Raw genomic sequence first — 23,673 nt, 5'->3', positions numbered from 1 at the left:
CATTTGCAAATCAATCAATGTGATAGAACACATAAATAAGAGAAAAGACAAGAACCACATGGTACTCTCATTTGATGCAGAAAAAAACATTTGAAAAATACAACATCCTTTTCTGTTTAAAACTTTTCAGAGTGTGTGGATAGTGAGAACACTCCTCAACTTCATAAAATCCATGTATGGAAAACCCAAAGTGAATATCATTCTCAATGAGGAAAAACTGAGAGCTTTTCCCCTAAGTCCAGGAACATGGCAGGGCTGTCCACTATCACCACTGCAATTCAACATAGTACTAGAAATCCTAGATCCAGCAATCAGACAACAAAAAGAAATAAATGGCATTTGAATCAGCAAAGAAGCAGTTGAACTCTTGCTCTTTGCAGATGATATGATACTTTACGTGGAAAACCCCAAAGACTCCACTCCAAAACTGCTAGAACTCAAAGAGAAATTCAGTAAAATGTCAAGATATAAAATCAATACACAGGGGTGCCTGGGTGGCTCAGTGAGTTAAGTCACTGCCTTTGGCTCAGGTCATGATCCCAGGGTCCTGGTATCAAGTCCCACATTGGGCTCTCTGCTTTGGCAGGGAGCCTGCTTCCTCCACCCCTTCCTGCCTCTCTGCCTACTAGAGCTCTCTATCTGTCAAAGAAATAAAAAAAATCTTTAAAAAATAAAATAAATTCAATGCACAGAAATCAGTCACATTTCTATACACCAAGACAGAAGAAAGAGAACATACGGAGTCAATCCCATTTACAACTGCACCCAAAATCATAAGATACCTAGGAATAAATCTAACCAAAGAGACAAAGAACCTATACTCAGAAAACTGTAGAGTACTCATGAAAGAAAGTGAGGAAGACACAAAAATGGAAAAAGGTTCCATGTTCATAGATTGGAAGAACAAATACTGTGAAATGGCTATGCTACCTAGAGCAATCTATACACTTAATGTGATCCCTATAAAAATACCATCAACTTTTTTCAAAGAAATGGAACAAATAATCCTAAAATTTATATGGAACCAGAAAAGACACTGAATAGCCAGAGGAATGTTGAAAAAGGAAACAAAAGTTGGTGACATCACATTTCCAGACTTCAAGCCCTATTACAATGCTATCATCATCAAGACAGTATGGTACTGGCACAAAAACAGACACTTAGATCAATGGAACAGACTAGAGGGCCCAGAAATGGACTCTCAACTCTATGGTTAACTAATCTTTAACTATGCAAGAAATAATGTCCAGTGGAAAAAAGACAGTCTCTTCAACAAATGGTACTGGGAAAATTGGACAGCCATATGCAGAAGAATGAAAGTGGACCATTTCCTTACATCACACACAAAAATAGACTCAAAATAGATGAAAGACCTCAATGTGAGACAGGAATCCATCAACATCCTAGAGTAGAACATGGGAAGTAACCTCTTCAATCTCAGCTGCAGCAAATTCTTCCTAGAAACATTACTAAAGGCAGCAGAAGCATGGGCAAAAATGAACTACTGGGGCTTCATCAAGATCAAAATCTTTTGCACAGCAAAGGAAACAGTCAACAAAACCAAAACACAATGGACAGAATGGGAAAAGATACTTGCAAAAGACATATCAGATAAAGAGCCAGTATCCAAAATCTATAAAGAACTTATCAAACTCAACACCCAATGAACAAATAATCCAATCATAAGATAGGCAGAAGATCTGAACAAACTTTTCTGCAAAGACATCCAAATGGCCAACAGACACATGAAAAAGTGCTCAACATCACTCAGCATCAGGGAAATACAAAGCAATACCACAGTGAGATACCACATTACACCAGTCAGAATAGCTAAAATTAACCAGTCACAAAATTACAGGTGTTGGCAAGGATGTGCAGAAAGGTGAGCCCTCCTACACCATTGGTGAGAATGCAAGCTGGCGCAGCCACTCTGGAAAACAATATGGAGTTTTCTCAAAAGTTTAAAATAGAGCTACCCTATGACCTAGCAATCACACTACTGAGTATTTACCCTAAAGATACAAACGTAGTGATCTGAAGGGCACATGCAATGTTTATAGCAGCAACGTCCATAATAGCCAAACTACTGAAAGAGCCTTGATGTCCATCAACAGCTGAATGGTATATACCCTCTTCTTCATATGTATTATGATGGAATACTATGCAGCCATCAAAAAACCTGAAATCTTGCTTTTTACAATGATGTGGATGGAACTAGAGGTTATTATGCTAAGCAAAATAAATCAACCAGAGAAAGACAATTATCATATGACCTCAATGATATGAGGAATTTGAGAAACAAGACAGAGGATCATAGGGAAAATGAGGTAAAATTAAACAAGATGAAACCAAAGAGGAAGACAAACCATAAGAGACTTTTAATCTCAGGAAACAAACAGAGGGTTGATGGATGGGATGGGGTTGGAAAGGATGAGGTGGCTGTGTCATGGACATTGGGGAGGTATGTGCTATGGTGAGTGATGTGAATTATGTAAGACTGATGAATCACAGACCTGTACCCCTGAAACAAACAATATATTATATGTTAATTAAAAATTTAAAAATACTGAGATTTTACCAACATTTAATAAATGTATGGTAAGGAAAATTTTCATCATTAGTCTGATTAGAGCCTTTAACAAGGGATAATGGAAATGTCTAACCTCATATTTTCTAAAAGTCTGAGATCTAATCAGAAGACTACAGAACATTTCTCTCCTCAAACTTTATAACCACATTAATAAGCATTTTGTATACTAACTGACATTATAACTAAAAAACCTGTAAGGATAATATCCTATTTAAGAGTTCTCCAAGAAACCCCCAAACAACATAGAAGACAAAACAAGCAAACCAGAGTAATTTTAGCATTTGGTGCCACAAACTAGATTAAACAGTAAACACAGCATAACTTTAAGCCATGTAAACATAAAAGCACAACCTAAAGTCTTATATACCACAATTACTTTTATCCACTATATAATATCAAAGTTCCAAGAAAAAATTACCAGGCATACTAAAAGGCAAAAACATCAAAGACAAAACAAGCACAGAACCAGAATAGGATGTGCCATATATTAGGAAAAATCATGCTGACCATTTTTTCCCAAGATTTTATTTAATTGCTTGAGAGGGAGAGAGAGAGAAAAAGAAAGAGAGAGCATTAATTGGGGGTAGGGTAAAAGGAGAGTGAGATTCAAGTTCCCCATTTAGCAAGGAGCCTAACATGGGGCTCAATATCGGGAACTTGGGATTGTGACCTAAGCTGAAGGTAGATGCTTAACTGACTGAGCCACCCAGGTTCCCCTCATACTGATCATTTAAAATAACTATGATTAATATGCTAAAGCCACCAGTGCATAAAAGGGAAACACTCAAAAACAGATGGGTAATGTAATCAGAAAGAAGAAAATTCTAAGAATCAAAAGGAAATTCAAGACATAAAAAATCTGTGATGAATGTTAAGAAATGCCTTTTCTTGACTGTTCCTCATGCCAATTTGATGTGAATACTGTATAATAGTCATAGAACTATCTATGAAGTAATATAATGTTATTTGAAATTGGATACAGATTAGTTTTAAATGTATATGACAAACACTAAAACAAACACTATTTTCAAAAGAAGCATACTGAATATGCCAAAAAAGGAGATAAAATGGAACCTTAAAATTTTCAATTAAAACCAGAAAAAAAATAAAATAGTGTAAGACAAAAAAATAAAAGTTGGAAACAGACAAAAAATAGAAAATATTTAAAAATATGGCAGATGTGAATTAAATAATTTTGTTGGGGAGGAAGAATTTTATTTACCTTTTAAGGTCCTTCTAGCTGGATTAAAAATCAAATTGACATGATACAGATTAAGAGGAGAAAATGAAATTTAATAGTATAAAAATAGGGAATCCACAGGCATGAAGATTCCAAAGACTATGAGACAACATGATCCTTATATGGGTGAAAGAGAGATATATGGGTCTGATGATACCATTAATGGTATTTATTAAAAGAGAGAAATACCATTGATAGGAAGGTTAAAGGAGATGTTTGGAAAACAAAGATTTCCCTGTTATGTGGATAAGTTTCTTAGCTGATGAGTAATCTCTGTTACCAGCTTTCTTGAGACAAGCAGACAATTGAGGAGGAGGTAAATACCTTTTCCTGAAACTGCTGGGTTTGGTTTCTTTCTTTCTTTCTTTTTTTTTTTTTATTCAAAATAATGTTCGGGAGGAGGGGCAAGATGGCAGAGAAGTAGGAGATCCTGTTTCAACCGGTCCCCTAAAGTGAGCTAAATATCTACCAGAACACTCAGAACACACATGAAATCAGCCTGAGATGTAGGATTATACACTTCTGGATCCCTGCAGGGGCAGAAGATGCCAGTGGCGAGTTAAAGTAGCGGAGTTTGAATGATAGGACTGATATCAGAGGATAAACAGAAGGGGAAGGGAGCCACCGGAAGCAACCGATTGGAAAGTAATACCCCAATATGGGAGAGCCCTGTGATTAGGGACCAGCATTAACTTGGAGTCTGGTTAAAAGCACTCAACAAGAGCAAGAGATCTTAAAGGGCAACTGGTGGAATCTGGCGGTCATGGACACAGGCCTAAACCCACGGTCCCAGGACGGCCACCAGTGGTGACTACCCATGCCAGAGAGAGTGCAGCTGAGCCCCCAGGGTTGCGCTGCTTGCATTACAGCTTGGCTAGGCACACTCCTACCCCCACATGGTGATGGCACCAGCCTCGGCTCCCTAGAATTTTTGCACACTGTGTGACCAGGTTCTGACCCACTTTCTGCCGGCACCTGAGAAAACTCCATGCAGGCAATAGCCGGTGGTCTCTAGGATAGCCTGAGGGTCTGGACTCTCCCAGTTGGGGCTGAAAGGAACTCAGTACCACCTCCCATGGTGGCAACCTGAGGTCTGAACCCTAGTCCTGGCAAAGACAGTCACTAGAAGCTGGCTGCCTGGACCAAGATCGCTTGTAGTTTTAGTAGCACAGAGGTGCAGAGACAAGTGGTCGCTTCTGGTGACCTCCAAGACAGTGGCTGGGGATGTGTTCTGTCTGTTGTAGGTTGCACAGCTCAACAGAGTTTGCAGAGGGGGAGTCTGTGTGTCCTGGACCACCCAGAGGGGAGCAGACAGAGCCATCTCTCTGAGACAAAGGTCTGGGTGCAGTTTCCCTTCCACTGAACCTCCAAAAAGCTGCAAAAAGCTGCAAAAAAGAAACAAAACAAAACAAAAACAAAAACAACAACAACAAAAAACCCACCTCCAGAGAACAAAAGCCTGAAAAAACAGTTTCCACAGAGCCCAGCCCCTTGATAGGGGTAGGAGGACTCAACCCGAGCAAGACTGCCTGAAAAACAACAAGGCAAGCCCCTCCCCCAGAAAGCCAGACAACAGAATGAGAGGACAACCAGCACAGGGTCCCCATAAAACTGTAAAACCCCAACATCAGGGAAAAACAATATAATAAGCTCCAGGTATTGCCCTAAAACCTGTATATTTCATAGATACAACTTTCATTTTTAATTTGTTCTCACTATTCTTGTTCTGTTTCTTTTTTAACCTACTTACCATTACAACTAGAGGCTTAATATTCCAACATATTCCATAATAACATTTTAAATTGAACTATTTTTAATACATTTACCTGTGTTTTTTTTCTCTTTTCTATTTTTAATACACATATAGATATAAGCTTTAAGGTAATCCTCTTTCCCTAATTAATACTACCCCTATATATAAACCAGTTTTACTCTCCCTTTATCTCTGGAAAGTTGAGTCCTTTAACAAAGATATCAAGATACACCCATGGAGAATCAAAATAAACTTTCTTGCCCACATAGAGGATTTATAACCACCCTCCCATCTTTTTCTTCTGTCAGTGTTTTGGTGGATTTGTTTTTGTTCTGGTATTATATAAATCTTATCCTTGGGGTTCATTTGGGCTGGGTTCTTTTTCTTTCTTTTTTTTTTTTTTGTCATTTAATTTGGTTGATCGTTTTATTTAACCGTTTTTGTTCATATACCTTATAAATTTTAACTTTGGGGCCCATTCTGGCTGGGTCTTTTTTTTTTTTTCTGTCTCTCTCTTTCTATTTTTTTTTTTTTTTTTTCTTTTTAATGGTTACTTCCGATTTCTCAGAAGTGTCCCACAATGCATCTTGCATGGATTGTGGTTGATATATTCAGGTACACATCCCCTCAAACACCTCTCACCAAGACAACTATGAGGAGGAACACCCAACAGAGGAAAAATTCAGAGACTGTGCCCTCTCCATCAGAGCAATTGGGTATGGACATAAACAGAATGTCAGAAAGGGATTTCAGAGTAACAATTATCCAGGCAAAGGCTAGGTTGGAGAAAACCATTAGTAACCACTGGAATCAATTAGGGCAGAAGTGGAAGCTGCCTGGGAAGAAGTTAAAAATGCTATCAGTGAGATCCAATCTAATCAAAATGTTCTAACCACTAGGGTAACCAGGGCAGAAGATAGAATTAGTGATCTAGAGGACAAACTGATAGAGAAAAAGGATTGGGAGGATGCCTGGAGCAAATAGCTTAGAAGCCATGAAAACAACTAGGGAAATAAATGATGCCATGAAACATTCCAATGTAAGAATTATTGGGATCCCTGAGGGGGAAGAGAAAGAAAGAAGACTAGAAGATACAGTTGACCAAAGTCTCCATGGAAATTTTCCCAATCTGGGGAATGGAACCAGCATTCCTGTCCTAGAGGCAGAAAGAGCAACCCCCAAGATCAATGAATCTAGAAAGCCCCGAGACACTTGATTTTGAGACTGATGAATCATAATTTTAGACAAGAGGTTTTAAGAGCAGCTAGGGGAAAAGATAACTTACATACAGAGGAAGGACTATCAGAATAACACCAGGCCTATCCACAGAAACCTGGCAAGCCAGAAAGGGCTGACAAGACATATTCAGGACACTAAATGAGAAGAACATGCAGCCAAGAGTACTTTATCCACTAAGGTTGACATTCAAAATCAATGGAAAGATAAAGAGCATCCAAGACTGGCAAGGTTTAAAAGAGTATGTGACCACCAAGCTGACAGTACAAAAAATATTAATAGAGGTCCTAGAAAATAAGAAAGAACCCAAGAGTGTCATAGAACAGAATTTTACACATAGAAACAAGGACTTCACAGGCAACATGAAGTAAAAAACAAAAAACAAAAAACAACAACAAAAAAGGATATTTCAATAATCACCCACAACATGAATAGCCTAAACACTCCTATAAAATAGAACAGCTTTGCATATTGGATAAAACGACAGGATCTGTCCATATGTTGTCTAAAAGAGATCCATTTGGAACCTAAGGATACATCCAGACTGAAAGTGAAGGGATAGCCCATGCCAATGGGCTTCAAAAGAAGACTGGGATAGCAATTCTCATATCAGATAAATTAGATTTTAAACTAAAGATTATAGTCAGAGATACAAAAGAACACTACATCTTTTTGAAGGGTCTGTCCACCAAGAAGATCTAACAATTGTGAATATTTAGGCCCCCAACATGGGAGCAGCCAACTACATAAGACAACTGTTAATCAAGAAAAAGAGTCATATTGATATGAATACATTAATAGTAGGGGATCTTAACATGCCACTCTCAGTAATAGATCATCCAAGCAGAAAATCAATAAAGAAGAGCTTTGAATAACACATTGGAACAGATGGACCTTATAGATATACACAGAACATTTCACCCTAAAACAACAAAATACTCATTCTTCTCAAGCACACATGGAACTTTCTCCAGAATAGACCACATACTGGGTCACAAATCAGGGTTCAACCAATACCAAAAGATTGAGATTATTCCCTGCATATTCTCAGATCACAATGCTTTGAAACTGGAACTTAACCACAAGAAAAACTTTGGAAGAAATTCAAACACCTGGAAGTTAAAGACCACCCTGCTTAAGAATGTTTGCATCAACCAGGAAATCAAAGAACTTAAACAGTTCATGGAAACCAATAACAATGAAGACACTGATCCAAAATCCATGGGATATGCCAAAGTCAGTCTTAAGGGGGAAATACACAGCCATCCAAGCCTCTCTCTCCAAAAAAAAAAAAAAAAAAAAAAAAAAAAAAAAAAAAAGAATAATCCAGAATACACCAGCTGTCTTTACACCTTAAAGAACTGGAGAATCAACAAAAATTAAGCCATCCCCACACACGAGAAGGGAAATAATCAAAGATCAATGAGATAGACTAGAGATACAGTAGAACACATCAATGAATCTAGAATCTGGTTTTTTGAATCAATAAGATCAATAAACCACTGGACAAACTAATCCAAAAGAAAAGAAAGATGACCCAAATTAATAAAATTATGAATGAAAAGGGAAAGATCACCATTAACACCAGGGAAATTGAAACAATCATCAGAAATTATTATTAACAGTTATATGCCAATAAGTTAAGCAACCTAGATGAAATGGATGCATTCCTAGAAACATATAAACTTCCAAAACTGAATCAGGAAGAAATTGACAACCTGAATAGACCAATGTCTAGTAACGAGATTGAAGCAGTGATCAAAAACCTCCCAAAAAACAAGAGCCCAGGACCTGACAGATAACCTGGAGAATTCTACCAAACATTCAAAGAAGAAATAATACCTATTCTCCTGAAGCTGTTTCAAAAAATAGAAGGAAAACTTCCAGACTCTTTCTATGAATCCAGCATTACCCTGATCTCCAAACCAGGGAAAGACCCCACCAAAAAAGAGATTTTTTCAGACCAGTATTCCTGATGAATATGGATGCCAAGATTCTCAACAAGATCCTAGTTAATAGGATCTAACAGCACTTTAAAAAGATTATCCACCATGACCAGGTGGGATTTATCCCTAGGTTTCAAGGATGGTTAAACATTTGCAAATCAATCAATGTGAAAGAAGAAACCAATAAGAGAAGAGAGAAGAAAAACATGGTCCTCTCAATTGATGCAGAAAAAGCATTTGACAAACTACAGTATCCATTCCTGATTAAAACACTTCAAAGTATAGGAATAGAGGGAACATTCCTGAACTTCATGAAATCTATCTATGAAAAACCCACAGCAAATATCATCCTCAATGGGGAAAAGCTGACAGCCTTCCCTTTGAGATTAGGGACACGACAAGGGTATCCACTCTCAGAACTGTTGTTCAACATAGTACTAGAACTCCTAGCAACAGCAATCAGACAACAAAAAGAAATGAAAGGTATTCGAATTGGCAAAGAGGAAGTCAAACTCTCTCTCTTCAAATATGACATGATACTTTATACGAAAAACACAATAGACTCCACCCCCAAACTACTAGAACTCATGCAGCAATTCAGTAATGTGGCAGGATACAAAATCAATGTACGGAATTCAGTTGCTTTCTTATACACAAACAATGAATATACAGAAAGGGAACTTAGAGAATCGATTCCATTTACTATAGTACCAAGAATGCTAAGATATCTGGGAATAAACCTAACCAAATAGGTAAAGGATCTGCACCTGAGGAACTACAGAACACTCATGAAAGAAATTGAATAAGACACAGAAAGATGGAAAAGCATTCCATGCTCACGGATCGGAAGAATAAACATGGTTACAATGTCTATACTTCCTTGAGCAATCTATGTTTTCAATGCCATCCAGGTCAAAATTTGACCAGCATTTTTCAAAGACTTGGAACAAACAATTTTAAAATTCATATGGAATGAGAAGAAACCCTGAATTGCTAAGGAAATGTTGAAAAAAAATGGGGGCATCACATTACCTGATTTCAAGCTTTACTACAAAGCTGTGATCACCAAGACAGCATGGTATTGGCATAAAAACAGACACATAGACCAGTGGAATGGAGTACAGATCCTAGATATGGACACTCGACACTAATGTCAACTAACCTTTGACAAAGTAGGAAAAAATACCCAGTGGAAAAAAGTCTTTGCAATAAATGGTGCTGTTAAAATTGGACAGCTACGTGTAGAAGAATGAAACTCGACCATTCTCTTACACCATACACAAAGATAAACTCAAAATGGATAAAATACCTCAATGTGAGGCAGGAATCCATCAGAATCCTAGAGGATAACATAGGCAGTAACATCTTCAACAAGGTCACAGCAACTTCTTTCAAGATATGTCTCCAAAGGCAAAGAAAACAAAAGTGAAAATGAACTTTTGGACCTCATCAAAATCAAAAGCTTCTGCACAGCAAAAGAAACAGTCAACAAAACAAAGAGGCAACCCATGGAATGTGAGGAGATATTTGCAAATGACACTACAGATAAAGGGCTGATATCCAAGATTTATAAAGAACTCCTCAAACTCAACAATCACAAAACAGATAATCACGTCAAAAAATGGGCAGAAGACATAGACAGACACTTTTCCAAAGAAGACATACAAATGCCTAACAGACACATGAAAAAATGGTCATCATTATTAGCCATCAAGGAGATTCAAATCAAAACCACATTGAGATTCCACCTTATACCAGTTAGAATAGCCAAAATTAACAAAACAGTAAACAAGTGTTGGAAAGGATGTGGAGAAGGGGGAACCCTCTTATACTGTTAGTGGGAATGCAAGTTGGTGCAGCCACTTTGGAAAACAGTGTGGAGTTCCTTAGGAAATGAAAAATAGAGCTATCTTATGACCCTGCAATTGTACTACTGGGTATTTACCCCAAAGATACAGATGTATTGAAAAGAAAGACCATCTGTACCCCAGTGGTCCTAGTAGCAAAGGCCACAGTCACCAAACTGTAGAAAGAACCTAGATGCCCTTCAATGGATGAATGTATAAAGAAGATATGGTCCATATATATAATAGAGTATTATGCCTCCATCAGAAATGATGAATACTCAACTTTTGTATCAACATGGAAGGGACTGGAAGAAGTTATGCTGAGTGAAATAAGTCAAGCAGAGTCAATTATCATATAGTTTCACTTATTTGTGGAGCATAAGGAATAACACAGAGGACATTGGGAGATGGAGAGGAGAAGTGAGTTGGAGGAAATTGGAGGGGGGGCGGATAAACCATGAGAGATTGTGGACTCTGAGAAACAAATTGAGGGTTTTGGATGGGAGGAAGGTGGTGGGTTGTGTGCATCTGGTGATAGGTATTCTGGAGGGCAGGTATTGCATGGAGCACTGAACAATGAAATTTGGAATACTGAACAAAATTATATTAAATTTAAAAAATGTTCATGTCAAAGTATTCTATCTTGGGGCACCCTTCCCTTGCCCCCTACAATATCAATAATCACTTAAAATGTGAATGGATTATATGCACTACTGCCTGCTCTGCACAAAAGATTCACAACAGCCATGTTTCAGATTTGAAAAGGAAAGAAAACTTCTATTTATTATTATTATTATTATTATACAAATCTAATAGAAACAGAAGAGGAAAACAATCAGTACATAGATGAAGTTAATAATAGACACTAAATGAGAACAAAGTGAAGTTACACCAAATCAAGTACTTACAACATGTAACCTCATTAGCTGGGGAAGCCCCATGGAAACCGCCAGGCTGGAGTCCTGATTGAGAGGCCTGGGCAGAGCATCCTCCCCTTTGGTGAGACTTCCAACTAACCATCCCCCTAAGGACCATATTCATCGGGGCAAATAAAAGGGTTTGAAATTAAACATTTGTTTGCCTACATGCAGTTTGGGGTGAGCTGCATTTCCATGTTATCATGTTTCTATATTTTCAAGGAGTCTGGGCTATTTGTGCCTGCTTCCCCTCCTGGATCCCATTTTGGGAGACCAGCCCAGCCTGGAGCAGGAAGATTTGTAGCTTTTGTCATTCAGAACAGAAGGGCCAGTTCTGACCTGGAGGCCAGATAATATATTTCAAACTATTAGACTCCCAAAGTTATTCACACAGCATGAGTCTCACAAAAACATTCATTAACCTGCCTATGTATATACAGGTCCAGGTGGTCAGTTATGTGAGGCAAATCACAAAAATAGCTATCCATACAGAACCTGGCCAGAGTGGATGACAAAATAAAACCAAATTATATGTTATTTGCCAGAATCCAAGAGAGATTAAATAAATATTCAAAAATTAATAATAAAAGAACAGAAAAAAACAGGACATGCTAACACTGATGAAAAGAAGTACTTATATCAATTTCAGACAAAGCAGATTTAAGATAAAGGAAAGAAATCAAGGGTAAATAACATAATTTTAACATGAAAAAGGGGTTAATTCTTCAGGAAGACACAAAAACTTTAAATATATATGTGCCTAACAGACGAACATCAAGGTATGAGGCAAAAATTGTTAGAAATACAAGAAGTAGACATACTCACTATTACATTTGGAAATTTCAATGCCTTCCTGTTTGCAATTGAAAGATTCAGGAAGCAGAAAATCCGTAAGCATACAGTTGAACCAAACAGCACCATCAATCAACTGGATCTAATCCACATTTAAAGAATACTTACTCAACAAAAGCAAAATACTTTTCCTCCTCCAGCTCATATGTAGCATACACCAAGATAAACCACACCCTGGACAATAAAGCATACCTTAACAAATTAAAGAGAGTAGAAATCATATAAAATATGCTGTTAGACCACAAAGAAGTGGAGCTAGAAATCTTAAATATAAAATATGTTTGAAAAATCCCCAAATGTTAGGAGGTTAAACTACATACTTTTAAATAACACACGAGTTGAATAAGCCTCAAGAAAAAAAAATGAAAATATTTTAAACTAATTCAAGATAAACATGAACCTACATAAATTTTCAGGAAGCAATGAAAGCAGTGCTTTGAGAAAAATGTATAACATTGACTGCATAAATTAGAAGATAAGAAAAACTAAAATATATATATTGTGTATATAACAAAGGAAGTGGAATAATATAAAGTGCTGAAGATAGAAAAATACTACCCCTGGCAAAGCTGTCCCTCAAAAATGAAGAATAAATAAAGACATTCCAAGAAGAACAAAAGCTGAGGGAGTCATCACTAAAACTGCTTTACAAGAAATATTAATGGGAGTATAATTTGAAACAAAGGGATATTAAGTGCATACAAACATAAAAGCTTTAAACTCACTGTAAAAGTAAATATGTAGTCAAATTCAGAATAATACTGTGATAATAGTGAATGAATTACTTTTAACTCTAGTATAAAACTTAAAAGAAAGAAGTATTAAAATATAGCTACAATAGTTTCTTTTTTAAAAAAGATTTTATTTATTTACTTGACAGACAGAGATCACAAGTAGGCAGAAAGACAGGCAGAGAGAGAGAGGATGAAGCAGGCTCCCCATGGAGCAGAGAGCCCAATGTGGGGCTCGATCCCAGGACCCTGGGATCATGACCTGAGCTGAAGGCAGAGGTTTTAACCTACTGAGCCACCCAGGCACCCCATTTTCTTAAAGGATATACAATATAAAAAGATGTATGAAGTGTGATAAAAGTATAACAAAATGTGGTCAGGGGAAGTAAAAGTGTATAACTTTTCTATGCAATTGAAGTTAAGTTGCTTTCAAGTTAAAATATACTCTTACAACATGTTTTATGTAAGCCTAATGGTAATAACAAAGAAGAAATCTCTTACAGATATACAAATATAAAGAGAAAGAAGTAAATCTAGTAGTACCCCACTATAAAAAGTTCAAAGCAATGAACAAAACTACAATAGTACTTATTTATTAATAATTACTTTATGTGTAAACAAATCAACTCCTCCGTTTAAGAGACACAGAATGGATAAATGGATTAAAAAATAAATAAAATTGAAAAGCATGCTGTCTATAAGAGATTCACTTTAAGGATACAGACAATTTAAAAGTGAATGAGATGGAAAAAGATATTTCATGCAAATGGTAATCAAATGAGAGCAGGAGGGGCTATACTTAATCAGACAAAATAAACTTTCAGTTAAAATTGGTCACAAGAGGCAAAGAAGGTCACTATATAATGAAAAAAAAAATCAGTTCATCAAGAAAACTCAGCAATTTATATAGATCCACTACAGGGGAGCAACTAGATAAATAAATATTAATAGAACTGAAGGAAGAAATAAATAGCAATATAATAATAGTAGGCAATTTTAATGTCCTTGTTTATCAATGAATAAATCACCCAGGAAAATTAATAAGGACAAGGACAAAGCAAGTATGAACATACACGAAGGGAGAAATTGATGGTAATATAATAATAATAGGGGACTTTCACACCTCAGTTACTCCAATAGATAAATTTTCCAGGCAGAGAATCAATAAGAGTGTCTTTGAACAACACTTTAGAGAAGATGGACGCAACAGATAAATACAGAACATTTCATCCAGAAGCAGCACAATACAAATTCTTTTCAAGCATACATAAACATTTTCCAGAATAGATCACATGTTAGGTCATTAAACTAGTCTCAATATGATTAAGAAGATGGAAAAGATACTATGCATCCTTACCAACCACAATAATATGAAACTAGAAGTCAATAACAATAAAAAATTACTGGAACAAAATCCACAAATATGCAGAGTATACAATATGTTACCAAACAACCAATGAATGAACAAAGGAATCAAAGACAAAATAGAAAAAAATAATACATGGAGATAAATGAAAAAGAATAAACAATCATCCAAATTTTTCACACCCAGCAAAAGTGTTTCAAAGAGAGAAGTGTACAGTGATATAAGCCTAACCCCAGTCATAAGAAAAAGCTCAAATAAGCAAACTATCCTTACACCTAAAGAAACTAGAAAAAGAACAACAAAGCCAAAGGTAGGTAGAAGAAATGAAATAATAAAAATCAGAGCAGTAATAAATGACATAGAGAATTTAAAAAAAAAACTCAATAAAACAAACAACTGGTTCTATAATAAACAAAACTGATAAACTTTTAGATACAGTCATCAAGGCAAACAAATAAATAAAATCAGAAGTGAAAAATGAGACATAACAGTTGACACCACAGTGATACAAATGCTTGTGAAGGATACTATGAAAAATTATGTGCCAATAAATTGCACAACCTAGAATAAAAGGATAAATTCTTAGAAACAATCTTCCAAAACAGAACCAGAAAGAAACAAAATCTGAACAGACCAGGTACTAGCAACAAAATTAAGTTGTTTATCAAAAACTTCCCAAAAACCCGAAGTCTGGGTCCAGATGGATTTACAGGTGAAATCTACGAACCATTAAAGTGAGTTGGGGGAAATCAGAGGGGAAGATGAACCACGAGAGACTGTGGACTCTGAGAAACAAACTGAGGGTTTTGGGTTGGATGGGGTTGGGTGAGCCTGGTGGTGGGTATTAAGGAGGGCATGTATGGCATGGAGCACTGGGTGTGGTGTATAAACAATGAATCTTGGAACACTGAAAATATTAAATTAAATTTAAAAAAAATAAAGAACAGTTAATACCTATTCCACTCAAACTATGTTTTTAAAAATTGAATAGGAGGAAAAGCTTCCAATTTTATTTTATGTGACCAATAGTACACTTTCCAAAACAACACAAAGTCAACACAAAAAGAGAGAGAGAGAAAAGAAAACCAAAACCACAGGCCAATGTTCCCGAGGAACATAGATGCAAAAATCATCAACAAAATATTAGTAAACTACATTCAATAATACATCAAAATGACCATTTGCTACGCACAAGTGGTATTTATTCTGGGGATGTAAGACTGGCTCAAAACAATCAATGTCACCCACAACATGAAAAAAGTGAGGACAAAAATCATATGATCATTTCAATAGCTGTACAAAAATCATTTGACAAAATTTAACATTTTTTCATGATAAAAACCTTCAACAATGTGGGTTTAGAGGACACATACCTCAAAATAATAAAGGCCATATATTGAAAAACCTAAAAAAAAAAAAAAAGCTAACCTGAAAACCTAACATTGTATTCAATGGTGGAAAACAGAGCTTTTCTTTTAAGATTAGGAAAAAGACAAGGATGTCCACATTCACTATCTTTATTGCACATAGTACTGGAAGTCCTAGCCACAGCAATGAGACAATAAAAGGAGTATGCGGAATCCATTTTGCTAAGTAAGAAGTTAAACTGTCACTCTGTGCAGATGAGTTGATACTATCTGTAGAAAACCCTAAGCACTAGAACTAAAAGCTAATTCAGTAAAGTTGCAGGATACACAATTAACAGTTATGGGTTGCATTTTTATGCATTAATAATGAGGTAACAAATAGAAATTAAGAAAACAATTTCCCTCTTCCCTCTCAGCAACGATGGCTGACACCATGTTGTAGCTCCAAGCTAAAAAATAGCTACTTCTGGGAAAATGGAGGAATAATAGGATCCTAAGCTTACCTGGTCCAATGGACACACCTAGATAACAGCCACATCAGTGCATCCAACCCAGCAAATGGCCCAAAGACAGGCAGAACAGTCTTACAGATGGGGACATGTAAAAAAATGTAAGAGTGGTGAAGACAAGGTCAGAAATCAAACTTCTGATGAGGCCAACTAGAAATGGGAGGGAAACCACAAGCACAGAGAAGGGAGAGGATCACATCCCACAGCAGGCACCCAAGATACTGAGGAACTGCACTGAGAAGATGTATCTACATAATATTTGGCTTGAAAAACCAGTGGGGTTAACTTTGAGAGTTTTTGTAACCATTGGGGCTTAGCTCTGTAAAAATCAGCAGGCTTGTCTCTGGGAGATCTGGAGGACAAGAGGAAGCTGAGTCCCACCATTAAAGAGGCAACATAACAAATAACTCTGCCAAGCTATGCCATAGAAACAGTTTAAAAGGTACCTAGGGTATACAAGGAGATTTATTTACTAATCTCAGCATGTGGGAAGGGCAGCAATCTTTAGGATACTCCTTCAAAACCAAAAATGGCTGGTACCATTTCACTCCCCTACTTCACAGGCTAATCTTCAAGAATTAGTATGAACACTCTCCATCCACTTTGCTGATGCTCTGAGCCCTTCCCCACATTCTTCTGAGGATCTAACATATCCAACCCTCCCCACTCTTCAGGAGTCCCACATATAGTTGTTTCTGCCACCTCTCACCATGCAAGTATCCCCAGCACAGACCAGTGCCACTCTATAGTGATTCCTACCCTAGAAAGAGGGGAATATAACCACACATACCACTACTCTTGCATTCTTAGCAGCTGAAACTTATCTTCGGCAGTGCAGAGACAGTATCCTTATTATCAGTACATGTACAGTCCCTGCAGGCATCTAGCCTGACTCCCAACACTGCCCACCAACAAAAGTCTCTCAGGGAATAAGACAGGGAGAGCACCATGCAGGTCAGTGCTAATGCAGTCCCAACATATGGACAAGGGGGAAGATATCTGGTTTTTCTACAGGCCCTCCTAAAAGGTTGAAAAACTCTCAGGGGAAAATGAAAGGAGACCACCCTATATTTCAGTGTTACAGCAGCCTGGAATAATGGGCTGAAGGTAGGCATCTGGTCTGACTGCTGACACCATCCAACTACAAGCCCATGATAGCACTAGATTGGACTCTTAATAACAGAGAGACAAAACCTGGCCCACCACAGGAAATGGGGGCTTTACAGATGACAGGTCTAAAGGCAAACATGGCTTAGTCATAATAGTAGGGCACAAAGCACTGACATGGGAGACATCATTTAACCACCTGTTTCTGGTGAAGAGGGGGCATTACACCACAGGACACCATAGCACTCCTTCTTTATAAGGCCACTACTTTCAAGATCAAGAGAAATACTTGACTCCTAATACATAGGTTAAAGAGAGAGAGAGAGAGAGAGAGAGAGAGAGAGAGAGACAACATGAGGAGACAGAGGGATATGTAGCAAATGAAAGAATGTATGTGTAGCAAATGAAATATGCAGCAAATGAAAAATAGAACAAGACTACAGCAAAAGATCTAAGTGAAATGGAGATAACCAATAGGCCTGATATAATATTCAAAGTTAAGTTTATAAAGATACTCACTGGACTTGAGAAAAGAGTGGAGGATCCCAGTGAGATCTTCAATGAAGATATAGAAATACTAATATATATATATATATATATATATATATATATATATATATATATAGAGAGAGAGAGAGAGAGAGAGAGAGAGAGAGAGAAAGAGGAGGGGAATCTGGGTGGCTCAGTTTGTTAAGCATCTGACTTAGGCTCAGTTCAGAACCCCAGGGCCCTGAGATTGGTCCCCACGCTGGACTCTGTGGTCGCAGGGAATCTGCTTGTCCTTCTTCCTCTGCCCCTTCTCCCATTCGTGCTTTTTCTCTCTTTCTCTCTCTTCTCTTATGAATAAATGAAATCTTAAAAAATAATAAAAAAAAAAAAACAATTAGAGAAGACTTCTAGGGAGGGTGGTGGAGTAATAAGACCCTAAGATTACCAAGTCACACATCACACACAGCTAGATAACACTCTCATTGGTGTAAATAACCCAGAAAATGACCCAACATCTGAAAGACCAAAATCCACAAGTAAATACAGAAAATAGGCCACATTGAAGAGGGTAGGAAGGCTAGGGATATGATTAGTATCTAAATGGACAGTTGGTACTGTATATGAGAGGGAGGAACTGCAAGAGGGGCAGAGTGAGTAGAAAAAGAGGCTCTCAAAACAGAGCCTGCATAAAGAAGGCAAACATTCCTGACACTTTGCTTTGAAAACCAGATAGGCCCAATTTTGTGAGTTCTTACAACAAGCAGGACTTAAAACCTAGCTTTTTATAAATCAGGCTTGGCTCTGGAGAGCTGAGAGGGAGAGGAAACTGAAGCCATCCCCTTAGAGACAGCACAACAAGCAGCCTTGTGAAAATACACCATAGAAGCAGTTTATAAAATGATTGGCACATATGGAAGGAAGAGTTATTCGCTAATTTCAGAGCCTATCTTGGAGGGATAGATGTTGCTGGGAAGACTCCTGTAAGAACAAAGTTACTAATCTCAGAGCAGTTTCAGAGGACAGAGATTGTTGGGAGGACTCCTCCAGGAAAAAAAGAGCTTGCAGCTGCCATTTCCCTCCTCTGAGCCCCAGCACGCACACATGACAACCTATGGGAACCTGCACTGTGCTGATGCATACTGCCTAAATTGCTAACAATGCCCCCAGCCCCACCCACCCCACTTCAGTGAAGACACCTCCTACAGACAGACATGCCTCAGTGCCAGCGCTTCAGGGCCCTTCCTGGGGAGGATGAGTGGCACGCAAACCTTGCTAATGCCACCACCAACTGCAATGCCCACCTCAATCTCAATACCAAAGGGCCCCTTTTGGCCAGAGCATATTCAGGGCTGTACCATAGCCCTGCTGTGCACAAACAGCCCCGACAGAAGTCAGTACCATTCCAGAGTGACTCCTGCCCCAGAGAGAGGAAAGATAACCATACATACTAGTCAGACAGTGGTCCCACCAGTGCACTGGAGGCAGTCAACTGGTCTGACTGTAGGCCTCACCAAGCAATGATAGTTTCTGAGGGGACTATACAAGGAAATCACCCTGTCACAGCATTTCTTGCAAATGTCTTGTCTGACTCCCCTCAAGCCCAGAGCTTCCCCAAACTAACCCACTAAAACCACAGGGAACAAACAATATGCATAATAGGCAAAAACAGCCATTGCAGATGACTGGACTGAAGTAAAACGTGGGTCAGCCACAACAGCAGTGTCCATGAATCACATGTAGGAGACATACTGAATCCCAGGTTCTGGTGAACAAGGAACACTGCACAGCATTACACTATAGGACCTCTTCTACAGAAGGCCATTATTTTCAAGAGGAGACATAGTTGACTTTCCTGACACACAGACACAGAAAGTAGGACAAAAGTAAGAGACAGGGTAATATGTCACAAATGAAAGAGCAAAAAAAAAAAAAACAAAGCAAGAGACTGAAGTGAAAAACACATATGTAATATACCTAATAGAGAATTCAAAGTAATGGTCATGAAGATACTTCTTGGGATCGAGAAGAGTGAAGGATCTCAAAGAGAAATATATATATATATATATATATATATATATATATATATATATATATATCTGTGTGTGTGTGTGTGTGTGTGTGTGTGCGTGTTTGTGTATGTAAAAATAAAAATAAAAATAAAAGAGGGGTAGAGGTAGATGGAGGCAGAATAGGAGGATCCTAGGTTTGCCCTATTCCACAAACACAACTAGATAACTATCAAATCATCTTAAATACCCAAGAAATCTACCAGAAAATTGACAGAACAATCTCCACAACTAAAGGGAGAGAAAAGGTCACATCCAAGAAGGTGGGAAGGGTGGAGATGTGATTTCAGGAAGAAATGGATAACAGGAGCTGCTGAGGAAAGGTAACTGTGGTTGTGGAGAAGGGCAAAAAGGAGGAACACAGAGAGGAATGTGTAAGAGGAATGTTTCCCCAAAACCACTGGCTTGAAAATGTCAGGGCTTAAAGCCTGGATTTTTAAAGGTCAGCAGTCTTGTCTGGGATAGAGCCTAAAGGGCAACTTGCTGCTTCTTAGAGAAGGTGGCTAAACCATCTGGGGGCAGGCAGTATAGAAAAAGTGATCTGATGAGTGCCTTGGGCACAGATTGGGGAGACTTTTTTTTTTTTTAAATAAGAGCTAAAGTATTTTTTTTAGATTTTATTTATTTATTTGACAGAGAGCAATCAGAAGTAGGCAGAGAGGCAGGCAGAGAGAGAGGGGGAAGCAGGCTTCCACTAGGTGGAGAACCCAATGTGGGGCTCAATCCGAGGACCCTGAGATCATGACCACAGCTGAACACAGAGGCTTAAACCACTGAGCCACCCAGGCATGGGGAGACTTTTTATGTTCTCAGAGCATGACCCTGAGAAGTAGCATTCATAGAGACACCTCTCCAGGAATAAAGAAGTTGTCTGATGCCATATCCATTCCCTGTCCCAGAACATAAATACAGAGCCATGGAATGGTAACCACAAGACACAAACCAGTAATAGTTATGCAAGAATTAAAGACAAAGGAATCTAAGTATATCACTAAAGAAGACCAAATAATTGTGAGAGAAGAGAGCAAGAAAACAAAGAAAGGAACAGAGAAAAACTACATAAGCAACTACAAAAATAACAAAATGGCAGCAACAAATATTTATCTATGAATAAAAACTTTGAATGTAAAAGGACAAAATGCTCAAAAAATAGGGTGATGGAACTGATTAAAAAGCAAGCCTCATTTTCATTCTGTCTTACAAGAGACTCATTTCAAACATAAAGAAGCGTGCAGATTGAAAGTGAAGGGATGGGTAGGACAAGATGGTGGCTAAGTAAGAGGAGGCACTGTTTCAACCTGTCCCCTAAAGTGAGCTGATTACCTACCAAAGAACTCTTATCACCCACGAAATCAGCCTGAGATTAGAAGTATACACTTCTGGATCTCTACGGGGCAGAAGACACCAGTGGGCAGGTAAAGCGGAGTGAGAACATCCATCAGACCGATATTGGAAGATAAACAAAAGGGGGAGGGAACCACCAGAAGTGACCCATTGGAAAGTAATACCCCAATACGAGAGTGCCGTGTGATTGGGGACCAGCATTAACTTGGAGTCTGGTTGGAAGCATTCAAAAAGAACAAAAGATTTTAGGGGGAAATTGGGGGAATCAGGCGGTTAGGGACAGGGGCTTAAGCCCACTGACCCAGGATAGCCACCGCCAGTGCTGAGCCAGAGAGAGTACAGCAAAGAGGCCAGGTCTTGGTCACTGAGCCGCCAGCACACCTGAAAGTCTGGTGGCGGTTCACGTGAGAATGAGGGAGCCTTGCCAGCAGGCAGAACCTGCTGCATGCACGCGCACTGCACAACCTGAGTATGAGTCACGCCCCACACCCTCCCCTAAGAGAGGTGGGTGGAGGCGCCACCCAGCTCTCTCTCAGACCGAAAGAGTCTGAGCACTCCCAGCCAGGGCCAGCTTGAAAATCTCAGTGCACTATCTCTGCTTGGGACCTCTCTGGCAGTCTGGACCTGACCAGAAAGCCCTGTCTAGTATTTCTCGTGGTTTTGGGTACAAGCGGGAGTTCCTGTGACCCCAGAGACTGTGACTGGGAACATGCTCTGCCAGCGGCAGAGGGGGAATTTATGTGCTCTGGAGCACCCAGAGGGTAAGAAACTGAGGCTTCTCTCTGAGAGGGAGGTCTGGGTGCAGTTTGCTTTCCTCTAAAACTCCAAAAACTGCCAAAAGCCACCAAGGGGAGAGAAAACAAATAAACAAAACCTCCAGGGAACAAAATCCTGAAAAAAAGGCTTCTCCAGAGCCCAGCCCCTTGATGGGGGCAGGAGGACTTATCTCAGGCAACACCCGCCTGAAAACCCACAAGGCAGGCCCCTCCCCCAGAAAGCCAGCCCAAAACAAAACAAAACAAAAGACAAGAGGACAACCACCATTACTTCATAGATACAAATTTTCTTTTTAATTCTTTCCCACTATTCTGGTTCTTTTAATTTTTTTTTTAATATATAACTTTCTAACCTATTTACCATCACAATGAGATGTTCAGTACATCAAATTCCATAATAACCTTTAACCTGAACTGTTTTGATACTTATACCTGTGTTTTTCTTTTGCTTTTCTATATTTTATTTTATTTTAATATTCATATAGAGACAAGCTTCAAGGTAATCCCCTTTCCCCAATCAATGCTACCCCTATAGGTAAACCAGTTTTAATCCCCCTTTATCTCAAGAAACTTGAGTCCTTTAGCAAAGATATCAAGATAGATCCAGGAAGAATCAAAATAACCTTCCTTGCCCACACTGAGAATTTATAACCACTCTCCCATCTTTTTCTTCTGTCGATGTTTCTGTGTATTTGTTTTTGTCCTGAGTATATAAATCTTATATTTGGGGTTCTTTTTTACAAGGCTCTTTCTTTCTTTCTTTCTTTCTTTCTTTCTTTCTTTCTTTCTTTCTTTCTTTCTTTCTTTCTTTTTCTCTTGTCATCTACTTTTGGTCTTTTTGTTTGTCTGTTTTTGTTTGTATACTTCGTAAATCTTACCTTGGGGACCATTTGGACTGGGTCTTCTTTTTTATATTTCTCCCCCCCACCTTTTCTTTCATTTTGGTGGGGACTCTTGATTGCTGAGAAGCGTTCCAGGGTGCACCTTGCCAGCACAATGGTTGATACATTTGGCTACATGTCCATTCAGCCATCTCTCACCAAAATGACTTGGAGGAGGAATGCCCAACAGAAGAAAAATTCAGAGATTGGGCCCTCTCCATCAGAGCTATTGGATATGGACATAGACAGTATGTTGGAAAGGGAAGTCAAGCTAACAATTATCAAGGCAATAGCTAGGTTGGAGAAAGACTTCAATGACAAAATGGAATTGATTAGGGAAGAAGTGAAAGCCACCAGGGATGGTGTTAACAATGTTCTCAATGAGTTCCAATCTAATCTAAATTCTCTAAAAGCTAGGCTAACTGAGGTAGAACATAGAATTAGTGATCTGTAGGACAAACAGAGAAAAAGGATCAGGAGGAAGACTGGAACAAACAGCTTAGAAGCCATGAAAACAGAATTAGGGAAATAAATGACACCATGAAACTTTCCAATGTCAAAATTATTGGAATCCCTGAGGGGGAGGAGAAAGAAAGAAGACTAGAAGATATAGATGAACAAATTCTCCATGAAAATTTTCCCAATCTGGCGAATGG

The sequence above is a fragment of the Enhydra lutris genome, unplaced genomic scaffold (assembly GCF_002288905.1).
Source record: "Enhydra lutris kenyoni isolate GAN:26980312 unplaced genomic scaffold, ASM228890v2 scaffoldscaffold67, whole genome shotgun sequence".
In the NCBI taxonomy this organism is placed as follows: Eukaryota; Metazoa; Chordata; class Mammalia; order Carnivora; family Mustelidae; genus Enhydra; species Enhydra lutris.
The sequence above is the reverse complement of the archived record's forward strand: the minus strand, read 5'-3'. Positions refer to the sequence as shown.